The sequence below is a fragment of the Poecilia latipinna genome, unplaced genomic scaffold (assembly GCF_001443285.1).
Source record: "Poecilia latipinna isolate Pla-1442-1.1 unplaced genomic scaffold, P_latipinna-1.0 Scaffold1323, whole genome shotgun sequence".
NCBI lineage: Eukaryota > Metazoa > Chordata > Actinopteri > Cyprinodontiformes > Poeciliidae > Poecilia > Poecilia latipinna.
In genome coordinates this window covers 240,100-256,990 of record NW_015113939.1, presented here as the reverse complement: position 1 = coordinate 256,990, position 16,891 = coordinate 240,100, and the positions used below count along the sequence as shown (strand labels likewise).

Genomic DNA, 16,891 nt, shown 5'->3' with positions numbered 1-16,891 from the left:
CTCTTTCTTTCCTTATAGCTGCAGTACAGCTATTCTTTCTTTAGGTGGAGCAATTTTGCACAAATGGTCAGACGTCCTAGAGAGAAACGGACTGAATGACCTGGAAGGACATCTGCATTTCTGTTTCAACTGCCACTGCAATGTAGAACAATATTTGGCATAATTTAGTTGCAGTAAATCGATCTTAAATTGTTCAATTTTTTTCTCACACTGGATACCAAATAATCTATATTCAGATTTCTCTGATATGATTTTTAATTAAAGAAAGATAGAGATGTATAATCTTTTTAGTAGATAGTAATAGTTTAATTTTATTTCAACAAATGCATTTATGCAAAAATGTTGTATGACATCACACCACATAAAGTAACAATAATCTGGAATGACTGATAGAAAACAAAACTTTTTGCTCCTGAATGGATATTTCAATAAAATTCAGGAGTAGCAGAGTTTCCATCTGCAGTCAAGGTGTTTAAACCTGGCCGCCTCTGAGCTCAGCATCATTAATCTCTCTCCTGTCTGCCAACCATACAACATTCATCATGTGACTGCCTTCAGGCTTTTACATTTCATCCAAATGTTTCTGTTCATAAATGCTTTTAATGGCTCGCTGCCACCCAGATAAGAAATTAAAACAGCAGTAAATGGAGCCTGATTGGTTTGCTACAGTTGAAGCCATTCATCTTGATTAGCATTGAGATATTGTCGGCTCCTTCAAAATTCATTATCATTGATAGAGCATGTGTGTGTGTGTGTGTGTGTGTGTGTGTGTGTGTGTGTGTGTGTGTGTGTGTGTGTGTGTGTGAGCGTGTGTGTGCAAGCACAGCTGAGGCTGAATGCTAGCCTGTCTGCATCTGGATCCTGTTTTATTCTGTGTAAAACTGATTTTCTTTCAAAGATTATTCACTTTCTTTTACGTTCATTTGGACATTCTGCTTGTTTTGATTTGAATCTCTAAAATCCCATTTTTTTCTCTGCTAAGAGTTAAAGAATTTATTAAATTAAAAACAATAATTTCCCCTGAGGAAATCTTGGTGCTGTTTTTTGCCAAGACATTTTCTCTCTTCCACAAAATTTCTTTGAGCTTTAACTAACAGAATGAGGATTTAGTGTCCTCCAACAGCTTCACTCAGAGGACAAGTTTGGACCTTTCCGACTTCTCTGAATGAAAATGATGGAGTTTAAACTCAAAAACTGAAAATAAAATCTGTGCTTGCTCATAGAAGCTTTGCTGCCAAAACTGTCCACCATGAAACATTTTCAAACAGACTATTTTATGCATTTATGTGTTTGGATAATTATTTTATGTGGTCTTGCTGTATCATTTAAAGACAATAAATTCTAAATGTAAGCTACAAATTCAATGATAAAAACATAAACTTAAGCATTTTTTAACAATAAATTTATGTCTGCTTGACAGTGCTGCAAGCCTGGTGACTTTTAATCTATTTTATCACTTATATGATGCCGATTTTTGTTATTGTGCAGCTACCTCATATCAATTTATCTTCATACTTTTGCAAGTATTAAAACAAGACTTTACAGCCGGTTACTTCATTGAGACTTGGTGAAATGCAGGATGAGAGTCCTTACATCACTTGGCCTGTCCTAATGATGTCTGTGAACCACCAGCCCACATCCCAGAGAGGCTCATTAAAGTTTCAAACCTTTGTATTGCATGAAAGACCCAGAATCTTTTGGGATGGCCAAACTTTTCAGATTAGTCCACCTCTCCCTCACTTAAATATTCACAATATAGAAATTTGCACAACTTTTAAAGTTTTCTTCCAGGCCAACCTGCAGGGGAATTTAAATTAGCTCAAGATCACAACACTGACAATCAGCTCTTGAAAGCAGTTTTCCATCAAGCTGAGATAATTTACAACTGTATCATGACCACCGCTGAGTTATGTCTCCATTGTCTGCTAAAGATGTGCTTAAGAAATACCGTGGAAAAGACATCATAAAATTTTATGACACAGGCAGGAGAGCAAGAAGACAGCCATAAATTTTTGAAGTCCAACCCAGGAGCCGTTCTTTGGCCAGATGACTCCTCCGTCAGGTGGAGCGGGTGTCAGTCCAGCTGTGTGACCTCACAGCCGGTGTATTCATACACACAGTGCGCAGATTTTCATGAAGAACTCTTGAATGGTATGTCAGCAAGTTACAGTATGTGAGTTCATCTCTTCACCAAGATATAAAATAATTTAGCTTTCAATTTTGCACAAACTTTTCCACATCTTACCATTCCAAATTCACAAACTTAAGAGTTCATGATGTCCTGTGAAGAGTTTCAAAGAGCTTGAAAACTCCTGCAAAAATGTTAAAAAGCCAACAAGATGGAAAACATCTTGGATGAACTAAAGTTTAAATCAGTTTCCAGCATACAGCATCTGTTGGACTTAGTTTTCATCGTTCCATCAAGCATTTCCTTATTACTTAGGGAAACAGCAGATCCCGAACATGTTCACACTACTCAGGGGGTTTCCAGTGATTTTTCAACCATACCTGTTGTTAAACCGAGGCATAACCGAGGTTTAACTTTAAAAGGACTGAGTCTGTCATTGTGTGTAATTAAAATAATCCCAGTAGCTCCAGATAAAATGAGCTTCTTCAAAGTTCTCGTCATGTAGAGTTAACGGCTGAGTAAACAGACAACAAGGAATTCAGACAATAGAGTTTCTCATTAATCTTCTTAAAAAAACAAATGTTTCAAAAGATTTCTTTCCACAGACTCTTTAAATGTTTCCTCACAGCCATTTAATCATCAGTCGTCTATTATTTAGGTAATTTATTGTAAACATCGCAAAGAACAGAAAAGTATTATATTATGCACCATAAAGAATTCAAAGCTGCTAATGTCTCCAAAATCTAAACAGATAATCTCCTCTAAAACTTGAGTCTAAGGGAACTTCCTGTTGATCCACGAAGAGCGTTTGGCTGCTCCTAGAGAAGCTACAACCATCTACTTCACTTCATTTCAGTGTTTTTAACATCATCCAAACATAAACACAGCTCAATGCTTCATTACCTGAACAACATAGCAGATACTCTCAACACATTTGAACAATACATCTGGCTCCTGAGACTAGTCCTCACATTAAGTCCACAACTTGAACAGAATCAAATGTGCATAAAGACAAGATGGGCATAAACAGATGGATGTTGTGTGTCTTGAGTTCAATAGACCGGCATAAAATGTTTCTATATGGTTCTAGAGTTGGGGAAGAAGAAAAGTTTCAAGACTAAAGTGGCCTCCATTATTCCAAGAATCAACTTCACGGATCTGTCGGCCAAACTTCCAGAATAAACAGTCTGATTCAGATAATCAAGGCCAACGATCGAGGCCTGTCAGGTTTACAAGGAAGGATCGTCTTAGAGTTCATCCACCTGTCAACGCTGATTTTTAATTTTCCAAAACATGTTTTATGTGGATCAAAACGTGAAGAAATAAGAAAAACAAAAACAGCTGCTTCCTTTAAGTATGTTACAGTGATATTGTGTCTATCTGTCTGGGAGTATACTATTGTAAATAATTAATGCTGCGATATTGCTTCATAATCAGTCAAACTCAAATTACACATAGTTCACTTCATTATAATGGTATTTGACAAAATGTAATGTTTGTTACTGGTTTGCAGTTTTCAACATAATTGGATATTGTGATATGTTTTTCTCATGTAAGGCAAATTTATACAAATAAACTTGCCTAGTATAAAGCAAAAAGACAAAAGTTTTGATTTTTACCTTTGTAATGGAGATATATATTTAACTATTTGAACTGAGAGCAAACCAACTTTTGCATTCGATGGAAGTTGTTAAAGTGTTGCTAAGTAAGGCTAAAGTGAACTAAATAAGACTATTTCTATTTTATTTTGTGTTTCTATTTACATTTGTTCTCCAATCAGGCTACTTTGGTCTTTATATGAGAACTGCATATGTTTATGGATGCCAGTTTATGATAACCAGGGCGGACTGAAATGACCACGTTGGACCTTTTAGAACCAATTATGTGTCCTGTCTAAACCTGCAAAACCGCTGCAACATCAGCCACACCTGCCAACAGTCGGACAGACTCATGCTTCGTCCAGTTGCACCAGTTTACCACACCTTACCTCCAGTTACAGAACAGCCAGCCATCATCATGATGTCAGCCAACAGCAGTGAGTAACAAGGGAAAGAGTCAGAATAGAGCTCCTAATTCTCTTGCACACAAGTCAGTCCTCTTTGTATTATATATGATTTGTATGTCATTTTTAGGTCTGCTATGCTGAAGTTTCATATAACAACCAATTGTGTTGGTTTCATAAATCAACACAATTAGTTGGACTGGATCCAAAGAAAGTCGGATTGAATCCAACATTCCATGATTTTTACCAGTGTAGGTTGTGGAGGTGATCAGTGTATGTATGTAGAAAGTAATGCTTCAGTAGTGTAAATTAGAGTTTTCTGCTTGTGTCCATTGAACATTTAAACATATTGTGAAGTTTCATTACATAGTGAACCTGAATGCTTTTATGCATGTCTTTTTTTAAGTAACACAATAGTTACTTTCCTGGTAAATGGTGCAATATTATAACTACCTAACTAACTTGTTTACTTTTCTGAAAAGTAACTAGTAACTATAACTAATTACCTTTTTAAAGTAACTTACCCAACTGGTTATCTTTGTGCATCGTTGAAATACAAGGGCTGTTACGCGTCACTAAAATACAGAAGAAAAAAAAAAAAAAAGAAAAAAATAAGAAATGTCACATGATCAATAAACCCTTCCCGGATTGGTCGTCACCTCTTGGCGGAAGTCAGCTGATAAGGGAGCGTTGGCGTTTTTTCGCGTCTGTTTTGCTACCAGATGAAAACTTGGCATTCAAATCTGTCGCTCTTCAGAATCCATTATCACACAATATGTGGCTATACACTTGACTGAGCAGTAAGATTTGTATTTTTTTCTCCTGTTTATAGCAGTATTCGATTCGTCTAGTTTAAAATCATTTGTTGTGGCGCTGCCACCGCGGAACTCCATTGAAAAAACGTTTTTCAAATTTAATTTTAATTTAAACCTTTATAATTCATTTGTACGTGCGTATTGTGCAAATTAATGTATTGGCTTATTCGGCTATGATTTCTAATTGATTATGTATTTTATTTTAGTACTCTTGACATATCTTTTGGCGGGCATGCTAACCGGAAGTAGCATTTTTGGATATAACTGCGCGGTAATATTAGTGAGTTTTCCTAAGGAATACTGCTTTGGAAGCCTCGTGGTTTCTGAACTGCTTGCTTAGTTATGTAATGTGTGTAATTTATTTGTGTTTATCGATAAAGTGATTTAAATTAATGATTGTATTGCTGATTATTGTTCAGGCCTTTCACAGGTCAGGTTTCCCCCCCTACCTTCAAATGAGCAGAACAGGACCTAACCGAACCGATGGCCAGCTGATAGGACCTTTCCCCTTCCCCCCTCCTCCATTTTAATTTTTTTTATTTTTATTTTTTTCATTAAAGCCCTGAGAGGACACAACTGAACTTTCGAAACAATAAAGACAATTGCAAAAAACTCTTCAACTCATTGTTTCCTCTTACCTACACATCTCTCTACCTTTTTTTCTTGTTTGCTGTATCTTTGTTGTTTTCATAGTATGAAAAATGCTCTGATAAAAATGACCAGTTCATTGGGTTTAAATAATCTTGACGAATGTTTGCTTGTTTGAAATATTCAAGTAAATTTTAGACTGTTGATAAAACAAAAAACCATAGAGAAAACGAACTGCCAGACAAAAGGTGAATCACAACACCTGTGTGGGGCAAAGATAACAATTATTTTTTTAAGTCAACCACAAAGAGGGCAATCAGTCAGGATTTATTTTGTTGATTTTGCTGAAAGTTTGATGTTGCTTGAAGTGACTTTAAATTAAGCCTGAAATGGTTTTTGGTTTATTTAGATGACAAATTTAGCTCACTTAATGCATCCACTTCAACGTCCATTATGGTGTCATTCATGCCTGCTTGGAGACTTGATCCTTGTGCTATTACACTTCTGTGTGCAACGTGTATTTTTAAAGTGTTAGTCCAGAGTTAACATGGTGGGCAAATTCAACACTCACTCTTTCACTCACTAGTGCTCTTTCTGTTATTTCAGCCTGTAAGAATATACAACTGCGACATCAACAGCCAGACAGGGGCGACTCAGCTGATGTCTGAGGACTCACCGGTGAACCTGGATGTTTCCAGTTCCAAAGAGATGGATGGCTCTGGGACCGCTCACCGGTAAGGAGACCCGTTAGCGAGGAGCTTTCCGATAGAGAAATGAAAACCACCTCACAGATAGATGAGGAGGGACAGCAGGTGCCTCCTGATAAAAACCCAGCTGTCAGCAAACGCACCGCGATCACTGTAGCTGCAGAATGAAGTTTGGCATACTCAGCCTGTCTATTAGCATGAACAACAGACGGAAGGAATAAACAGCAAAATCTCTGAAATGTTAAAAGGCCGAACATATGTGGCTCTAATGAATTCAACCCAGAAAACCCGTCAGACCAGAACTACTGGGTGCTCTGTCAGCTGGTTACAAAGAACAGATCAGGAATTTCATGCATTATGAAAAACAGAAAAATACACAGAACCCCTGTAGAGGTCCCATCTGAAAGCTATGAATTAAAGCTGCAGCTGATAATGTAAAAATACAATAACTTGTTTATGTGATCCAATTAGATAATAAGGATTACACGAATGATGAAATTCTTATAATTGTGAAAATGTAAGAGCTTCACAAAACATAAAGCAGTTATTTGTATAATGCTTTGTCATTCAAAATTTAAAATAAATTAATATAGGATTGATTATATCTGTAATTAATAAGTAGTCTTTACTAATGATTTGGTTTCCACATATATTTCACTTTTTAATTATTTTAATTATTTCATTGCCTTACTTATTATCTAAATGAATATTAATTTTAATTAATTCATCATTTATATTGCATTTTAGATTAAGTTGTTTTAAATATTGTTCTATCTATAACTCACAGATGATGTGTTAAATGCTCTTTATTATATTGGCACATTAGAGCTTCCATAATTATAACATGTTACAGTAGTGTGTGGACGATACGCCAATAATGTCTTCATGTTTTCTATCCAATATTCAGCTAAAAAAAAAAAAATAAAACAATGGAACTATACTACTACTGCAAAAAGTAAAATGTTTCACATAACTTTATTGTTATGATGCAAATAACTAAAACGCTTTGTTTATTGTAGAGGTTAGATTTAAAGCAGTCTTTTATTTAAATTATAATTTTTCCCTTTTTGCTGAATCATCAGATTGAGACAGTTTTATTTAAAAAGAGAAGCAGCAAAACTTTGTTGACTACAAACTAGAATTGTCTAATTAAAAATGCCCCACCTGTGGTTTTGTGCATGTCTGAAGCATTCAACTATCAACATTAATGGCATGATAATAACAAAATTAGAAAGAGAAATGAATAATCAGATTAGTCTTGGTAAATCAATTGTTGAAATAGTCAACTAAATTAGTAATTGATTAATTAACTTGAGTATAAAGAATGTAAAAAGGCAAATTGCTAAAACAACAAACTGAGAATAGAAATTAAACCAAAACTGTGTAAAGAACATACATTTTACATTTAAAATAAAAAGATCCAAAGCTCCTCAAAAGACGTTCACCTCATTCAAATTCTGTAAAAAGAAGCACCGTTTATTATCCAATTAATTTATTAATTCAAAAACAATCAACAGTTTACTCTTACACACTTTAAATGAAAAATTTCTGGAGTATGCCAATTTCATTTTGGAGATTAATCAATTAATCCTCAGAATAATTGATAGAAAAATAAAAAACTAAAACAGTTGCTAGTTGCAGCCATAATTATAATCTTTCATATAGTGACAGTCTTCTTTTTACTACTTTTTGTTTTCAGTTGAAAAATAAATGTATATTTTTTTTCTCTTTTTTTTTAGTAACTGAAAAATAAATATGAATAAAATATATATTTCTTTCAGTTACTAAAATTTTTTGGGGGCAACTAGAACTTTGAATTGTATTTTGTTTTGTTTTGCAACGTTTAAATTTTTCTAGTCAAACTTCAACTAAAATAACATTAAAATCAAACATTTTAAATAAAAATATACACACTAGCCTTTCTACATAACACTATGCTTAAATTTACCTTATAATAGATTTTTTTTTATTGCATAATTTTTAAGAAATTTGTGATTTATCTTCCAAAATAAAATGTGCTGAAATATACACAAATTTTACATAAAAACCATCATTTTTAAATGTATTCTAAGACATATGTGTGTGGTTGTCAATGATGTAAGAAATATGTCAAAACAGGGAAAAAGGTAATTATTATTAGATTTACTTGAGCTCAGCAGTAACAGCCTGTAACGTTCGGTGAGCGGAGTCCTCGACTGATGCACCAGCTCTCTAAAATTACAGAAGGGATTTGACAGTTTGTTCTTTTCTAATCTGTGTTAAGGATAAAACAGTATTGTGTGTGCAACAGTAATAAGCAGAGAAGTTTGTGTTTGCCAGTTTAAATGAATAAATTACATTTTAGAGCCAGATGCACAACTAAGGAAATATTTGGCTCCTGCTTTGTTAGACAAAATGGCTTCTCCTACTTTTCGCAGTAAATACAGAAAAGAAACCTCAAAACAAAACAGTTGAGAGGATAACCAATGATCCCCAGCTAAGCCACGCTCAATCGCATTTAAACGGGGCGGCTCTTCCTACCAGAGGAACCAGAACAAACCTTTAAGTCGACAGCTAATGCCCGGTTTAGTTTTCTCTCTCTTTTTCTCTAGTTTGTTTCCTCCTAAAAACTGCCCTGCTAATACCAGACGTGGTATCACATTAGGTGGCTGGGAGGTGCTATCGAGGCCCATCGCTGCACACTCAGCCTTTCCTTTTCTTTCTCTTGTTGCTATTCTCCCTCGCGCCCCCTCCGATTTCTCTTTTGTAGATTGCACAAACCTCAAAAGTGCGTCTGTCCCGGCGTCTGATTCTCAGAGACCACCACGCTGCAGCTAACGCTAGAAGATGACATTTCCTCACCCCTGAGACCCTTTCTACCCCTTCCCCTCCCTCATCTCCCCTAATCCAATCAGTGAGGCCTGAGTTTTTCTAATATACTGGCAGTCTCATACTCTGACTTTATCCCTGCAGCTGTGCCGGACCGCTCATTGGCAAGATTAGGGCCTCTGCAGTTCCTCTGATCATGTATTTCAATATGAATGGGACCAATAAGGGGGTGGATTATGGCTTAGTTACTTTAGAAATCCAAGGCCCCCTTTTGATGGCCCCGGGTTTGAACGGCAGTGGCTGAACCCCGCCTGGTCTGCGTGGCGTGGCTGCAACGCCACCTGGCAGTCAAATGTTTGCTCATATGCGCTCATTAAACAACAACACACTGGCACATCGGGTACCGACTGTGGGCCGGATGGCGAGTCTTGGTCGCAACCAGATGGCACCGCCACCAGTTTGCCAGGTGGGGTCTGTTGTTGTCACTCGTGAGTTGCCTCATGGACGGAGGACGGACGAGTTTGTGTTGCAGCGAGAGGAAGATGAGACAGAGTCTTTCCTGTCACCTTCAGAGCTTTTTTCTGTTGGGATCAATATTGTCCTGATATCCAGCACAGAATAAGTACAGATTATTACCTCCTTTTGTCACATTACTACCGTAAAACTCAATCTATTTTCCTGGGATTTTACTGTATGTGACAGGCTGACACAAAGTGATGCAGAATTGTGGTGAAAATGAACATGGTTTACATTTTTGTTACAAAAATCTGAAAAGTGTGGTGCACATTTTTATTTGATTAGTTAATGGTGTACTTATAGACCTAGATGTTGGAGGAAGCCAACTACAGCGCAGGGCATTCTGGGAAAATACAATCAAAACAAACAAACTCTAGCAGAAAAACTGTCTTGTATTCTTTTACCAAAGGAAAAAGAAAAAGACTACAACTGGTAAAATCTGACACCACTACATTTTTAGTTTCATTTTGTGTAAAAGGAAGTTGTGCTCAGTGTCTTCTTCTTCTTATGTAATTTCCTTCAGTAGTTTATGGTGCAGCGCCACCACAGGCGAGGAGGGGAACTGTTTGCTCAAAGGATTTTGTTGGTTTGACGCAGTGCAGTGTGAAAGAGAACCACACTAGCTGAAAATGTAACAAATGTTGCAATTTTGATCCCTAATCAAATCGCATCTACCGGACTCTCAGGTGTGAAAAAACCCTTATGCTACATATATTCATGGAGATTAAACGAATAAATAATTAAACATCCCATGGCACGCTACTCGACGCACTGAAGTTACAAAATGCAAAAAAAGTTCAGAGGATTATAAATACTTTGTGCACAGTGATGGACATTAAATCCACAAAGAATGAATGTTCAACAGCATATTAATGAAGTGCAACTAGATTTTCCTTCAAACACTGAAAACACATTTCCACAGTGAGGTGTCCTGAGATCATGGGCCCACCACAGAAAAGCCCATAACAGGTCTTTTCATTAGTTGTCGAGGCCCGTGTCGTCTTCTCAACTGGCTCTCCTGCCCTTGTCTTGGGGCCCTTTGTGTGAAGTGCTAGAGGTGATTAATATTTGTTTTCTCTCCTCTGTGGGAGAGGAAGACATAGCTGATCCACTGTGACCCGTCCTTAATCCCCAGCAGGTCGACCCGGTCTCTCAGTTTCCTTCATCTTCTCTTGCGTCTCTGTCTCAGAGGGCGAATACCCCATGCTGACACTCGAGTTGGACACAGGAAAATCACTCAAGACTCGTGCTATTTAATGCTCACAAGCTCAGAGCTGAGCCACGATGACAACTTTCTTTACAAGCTTACTCATATTTCATTTCTCCATCTTTGGTCACCTGACACTTTTAAATTCTGTCTTTAAGTCTGACCTAAAGACAGAATTTGATCCAAACCTACATTCAACTTCTCTTATGTTTAAGATGTTGTAAAATCCTGAATCTGTTTTTGAGCTGCTGGAAGACCGTTTCCTATTTTGCTGTGTAGACTGATGTATTAAAAAAAACATGTATAAAAGTGGAAGCACTGGGAAAAACTGCAACATTAAGTCCTGTGACATCTTTAGATTACTTTTTAAATGGTTTCTCTCTTGTGGTACCAACAGTGTGGGTAGGTTGTTATTGCTATTGTTTTGCAAACGGCTCGACTGATTGCTTAGGAAATAATTTTCAGCTCTCACTGAAAGCCCCCTAGTGGTCAGATAACTATTAATCAAATACTGTTAGCTTTGCAGGATTTCTGTATGCAATGTGAGCTAAGTAATGTTATTATTGGGTAATTGTTTTTAGATATTTCAGTGGCAGTCATGTCAGTTTTGTCACAGTGGTGTGTCTCTTCTGTCTCATTAGCAGTGGCGCTTGTGAGGCAGAATGTTTGGCAGCTTTGCTTGTCTGGTGATTAAACAGTGTTGAATGTGTTGGAGGAAGATGCTGTAGCGTTTATTTCCTAACTCTGTCTTCTTAAAATGGAGCTGAAGGATGGTGTGACTTAAAAAGACTGGTGGATGAAATGGATTCATTTAAATGTGTGGATTCCAACTGGAATTAAAATGGAAGAGCAAAGGGTTCAACCTTATTAGTTTGATCCAGAGTTAGACTGCTAAAAACATTATCGATGTAGGCTTGGATGGTTTCACTGAAGCAAACTGTTACAATACCAAAGATGAGCTTCACTGCTTTATTTGGTGTGATTTTATTCATAATCCTGTTTGAGTCATTTAATTCATATCACTACTATTCCAACTCAGTGGGAGTTTATGTAGCCTGTATTTGTAGTAGTTTAACTGACCAAAACACATTATCTGAAAACAAGATTAAATAAGCATTTTAATTAATAAAACAATAGAAAAACAACTGCATATTGTCAGAAAATCTCTGATCAGTTGTGTAATGCCTCATGATGTCACCAGAGATGTGGAAGTTTGTTTTAGGAGGAGAATTTTATGTTGATTAAATATTAATTTACAGCACATAAAAAAGTGGAGATGATTTTCTGCACATAATAAATTATACCTGAAGTGAAACTGGTAGTACTGACAATTCAGCAAGTATCTTAAAGTTGAAAACCTCTGCTTTGGTAACGCTGTGCTCCTCAGGTACGCTCAGACAGAGGACAGGAAGTAAAATGAGTTGGGCTGAAATGGCCAGGTTGAGGGGTTTGGAGGCTTTGTTGGGGCCACAGGAGGGGGTGTCTTGGAGGATTGAGTGGCTTGCGGGGTCTATTGAGGACTTGATCCTGTTGACAGATATACTGCTCCCTTTGTGACCACATGGCTGTGATGGAAATGGCAGGTGCAGTATGGGTAGCCAATGGGAAAAAAATCCTTTGGAGCGTTGTGTTTCAGTGGTTGTAAAAACACAGCTGTTTTTAGCTTTCTGAAGCGGCTGCGTGCTCCGTCTCCAATTCTTTCCAGCTCCTTGTTGCCTTGTTGGCATAGTCACTAGACTCGCAAACACAGTCTTATGGTCTTAGCTCTTTATAAGAGCTTTAGTTGGGAAAATGTACAGATCAGTATTAACGATCAACACTGTTGGATGAAAGCTCTTAGCAACTGGCTCAAAAGCTGCCTCAGGGTAACTGATAGTAATGGGAAACTGCTTGGCAATTTAGCACATACGCATATTAACACAGAGTGGGAGACAATTCACTTACAGGAGAGCAAGAAGACAACAGCTTTCCCATTAAACACAGACCTGAAAATAAGAAAATAGACAAAAAGGTTGATTACAAACAGGAAAAATTAGCAAGAGAAAATTTGTTTGTAATTACATCCTTTTGGACTTTTAACTTTGTCAGGAAACACGCTGGATTTGGAGATCTCAGTATTAAGGCCTGAACATGAACCCATGAGTCCATATTCATCTAGTTTTATATTCATCTAGTTATGTCCTAGTCATCAGGAATTCAACCAATGGAATGAAAAACACTCTTGATGAACATTTTTCTTCACAAAATAAGCATTAAAGAAAATATTAAAATCTGAAATATTTTGTAAAATTTCTTATAATTCTAACTCCTTTAAACAATCTATGTATTAAACTTTCCTATTAACTTATTAGATTTTAATTGGTTTAATTTGTGATCAATTTACTTTTTACCTATAAACAATGAATTATAACCAGAACTAAACATTGATTATTGTTTTGGTTTCTTTTTATCAGTGGATGGAAAAGTCAAAACATTAATTCACAATTCATCGTTTTCCTGAAATCTGTCAAAATCTCAGCTGTGAATCTCAGATTTGAATGAAGGACGAAGAATCAATACTTTATTTTTGAAGTTATAATGAAAATCATAATTCATGTTCTTTATTTTGTAAACATCAGATCATAAAACTCATTGTTTTTATGTAAATTAATTCAGACATTTCACATATTAAAAACAACTAAAGCAAACAGACTGTAGGAAATATTTATGAAATATTTATGGGAGGAGATAATTTAATTCATTATGCAACCCAGCAACAGATACAACTAGATCATGTTCTGCTTGTCTGCATCTGCAGCTCTACAGAGACAGAGTTTTGTTTCATCTGGTCAAAAACCTTTCACATTAAAATTTATCTGAGTAAAACAATATATATATATTGTTAAACAATTTTTATTTTATTTAATATTTTTTGTAAATTCCTCACCGTTTTTATTTAGATGTCTGACAAATCGGTGCAGTGAAGCCAAACCTGGACTGAAAGCAAAAAGGAGAAAACTCAGAAAAATGAACTGGTTAGAATAATGCAGTTTAGCAGATCTGTAGCTATTTTTCAAAAAATCTAACACTGAAGCAAAACATGCAGAAAAATATTACTTTAGGCAGTAACAAGCTGTTACTATATTTATAGTTATGAAAAGTTATAAATACATTAATCATCTTAAAAATAGATTACATAATCAAAAGAAAAAAAATCTTAACCAACCAACCTTAAATCTGCATCAACCAACAAAAAGAATAATATGACGACATGTCAACAAATCATGTGTTGGAGCCCTGATGTACTCCTCCATCACAGCATTTTCACTTTTCCAGTATGATGCAAGCGTACCCGCACGTCGCCCTGCGGTTTACCTGATGGATGGCACTGTAATGTGCTGCAGGGCCATTTGTGTGGAGATAAGAGAGACTTCCTGGATTAAGGAGGCAGTTGAGGTACCTCTCTAGAGTGCCTGTTTGTTTGGGTAAGACAGCTCCTTCATTACAGCAAAACTGTGGGAGGCTGGGAAGCCAACCTGTCTCTGAGACAGTGCAAGACTGCTGCCAGAATGTACTTAACCAGACTGAAACTGCAAGCCACTTAGCTCTGATGCCTCTAATATATTGTCATCAATTCTTTTTGTGGACATTTTGTGTCAATGAGATTCAATAGATGGAGAAAAATAATCATTTCAGAACTATTTCAATTAATTTGCTGCAGCTGGTGTGAAATTACACACCCTTGATCTAAATAAATTCTTTATCTTTTTTTATTTCGTCTGTATGGGTGGCCGATCATGACCTGAAAGAAAATAAGTTGTTATCAAAATGAATGAGATTTTAATGCCAATGAATTTTATTGTAAGCCAGCAGTAAGTTATCTTTGTTTTTATAACTTGTTTTATCTTTCTGGAAGATTAAAATAACACATACAAGCGTAGCAATGTGAATTTATTATGTTACACATTTTATCATGCTAGAACCTCAAAGGTTAATGTATTTCACTTTAGCTTTATGTCAGAGACAAACACGATGCAGTGCACCATAATGAAACTTAAAAACAAAATTTATGCAAATGAAAATCTGAAAATTGTGGCAAAAATTAAGTTGTAAACTAGTAAAATTACCTTCCTGCAACTTTAGATGCATTTCTTCTCCAACTCACCTGAATAAGACTAATGTTGTGTTAGCAGCTGATGCAGCTGAGGCTCAATGACCTCAAAGCAAAGGCTTTGGGGTCATGATACTCAATTCCAATATTTTTTATTTTTGTATTTTTACGTGGACATTCATACTACTATTTACTTTCAGACCCCAAAGCGATCTGCTTCTGCAGAACAGCGTAGACGTCACATAGCAGCGCTCCGTTTACAAAGGTAGTAAAGGATGCTGCTGTCGATGGTTTATTTTAAAGATGTTGAGCAATAAGAGCCAACAATATTGTCACAAGACAATAACAAGATGAAGGAGGTTAAGGAAAGAGAAAGTTAGATGGTTCAGTTGTTTATGTCAGGATTTACTGTGTTTTGCTTCTTCTGGTGCAGATTTGTGACGCATCTCTCACATCAATGACATAAAAACCAAATAAAATGCAACATGACCTTTCAGATGCTTTGAAAACTATCAGATACGAATCAGATTTAGTACCACATGTTGTGGCACAAGTCTGACTTATTGAGAGGTGAAAAGTTTCGAATTGGGCCCTTCTGACTGCCATAAAAAAGTCAAATATGAGCCTGATTTGGGCAAAAATATCAGATTTGGGTCACATTTGCCTGCTTTGTGTAAATGTACCCAGGAAGTAGCAGGACATTAGTTCCCAAAGACTTGGGCGCCTCTCCTCAGGATGAACATGGTGGTTCCAGACCATTCCTGTTGATGCAGTCATGGCTCACAGCTCCATGGACTCATGGGTTCATGTTCAGGCCTTAATACTGAGATCTCCAAAGCCAGCATGTTTCCTGACAAAGTTAAAAGTCCAAAAGGATAACAAACATAACTTTGCACTGCTTTGTTCAGCCTTCCTGTTATCTGCTGAGACTTGTCCTCTCTTGCTTCCTCAGTGAACTACAAAAGTCTTGATATGTCAGAGAAAGAAGTTAGACTTAAATGTCTTTTTCTGTTTCCTCTAACTTCGTTTAAACTTCTACTAAACATAACTAACTTTGAGTCATCCTTGCTCACCAGCACCTTCCACACTAAAGAGTGTTGTTGTCAGAGCAACCTGATAGTTGTTTTCACTGATCAGAAAAAGATTGGGCTCTTGATTTTCTGACCTGCAGGTCAGAGCTTGATTGAGCTAAAAAATCAAAGTATTCCTTAATGACTAGTCAACAGTTTAGTTGACTAGTCACTTTGACAAATATTAACAGCCATTTTTTTTTTCATCAAAACAAAGTTTGCATTGAGTGGACTGTTCTTTTTTAGAAAAGGAGAAAGAAAGCAATGAAATAAAATAAATAAATAAAACAAATTCCATGTAAGACTTGCACAGGGCCAACATGATTTATTTTGTTGCAGATGCAATCTCGTACTGAAATCATGCAGAACATATTTGACATATAGAAATAGCTCCACACATGTCTCGTATGTGTGAGAGTGCTGTTGTGTGAGCCCTCTTGTTACCGCGGCGGCGATGAAGGAGGAATTAGATGTAGTGTTGTCTGAGTCGCTGTTAATCCTCAGATGATTAGTGGAATTCTCATCAAGGCTCCTTGAGACAGAATGAGAAAGTGTGTGGAAAGGAGACAGCAGGAGAATGAGCGAGATGAAAGGAGGGAAACAAGACGGCCTCAGCGTTGGGGGACCCCGTCCCCTCCGCTCGCCTGCGTCCCCCCGGCCCCCGTCGCAGGCCGCGGGCCGTCCTCTCCTGTGGCCTGTAAGGTATCAGGCCAGGGTCACCTGGCTCACCACACTAATCCTGATTCTGCTGTGTAGATTAGCACTTTCCCTCTCACAGCCACTCTAGCCCAAGCACTGGCAAATCCCGAAGTAAATGTCGGAGCTTCCGGTAAGTGGGCGAGCGTGGCGTTGTGCGCTGGATTAAAGAAAACAGGATAATATTTACAAGCCCATTGCCAGGGGTGAGAAGACTGGGGATAAACAGCGAGGTTTTGTCTTAGTCAGCACAAATAATTAAAT

The 16,891-nt window shown here is 36.9% G+C and overlaps 1 long non-coding RNA gene across 1 annotated transcript in view; it reads left to right on the top strand.

The window, feature by feature from the left end:
- The first annotated feature begins 4,782 nt into the window (after positions 1-4,782).
- The window catches only part of LOC106961684 (uncharacterized), a 34,005-nt gene continuing 21,896 nt past the window's right edge, over positions 4,783-16,891 (top strand). Inside the window, exons 1-2 of the long non-coding RNA XR_001427824.1 lie at positions 4,783-4,930; positions 6,140-6,267. This is a non-coding gene — a long non-coding RNA (uncharacterized LOC106961684). The remainder of the gene's footprint in view (positions 4,931-6,139; positions 6,268-16,891) is intronic.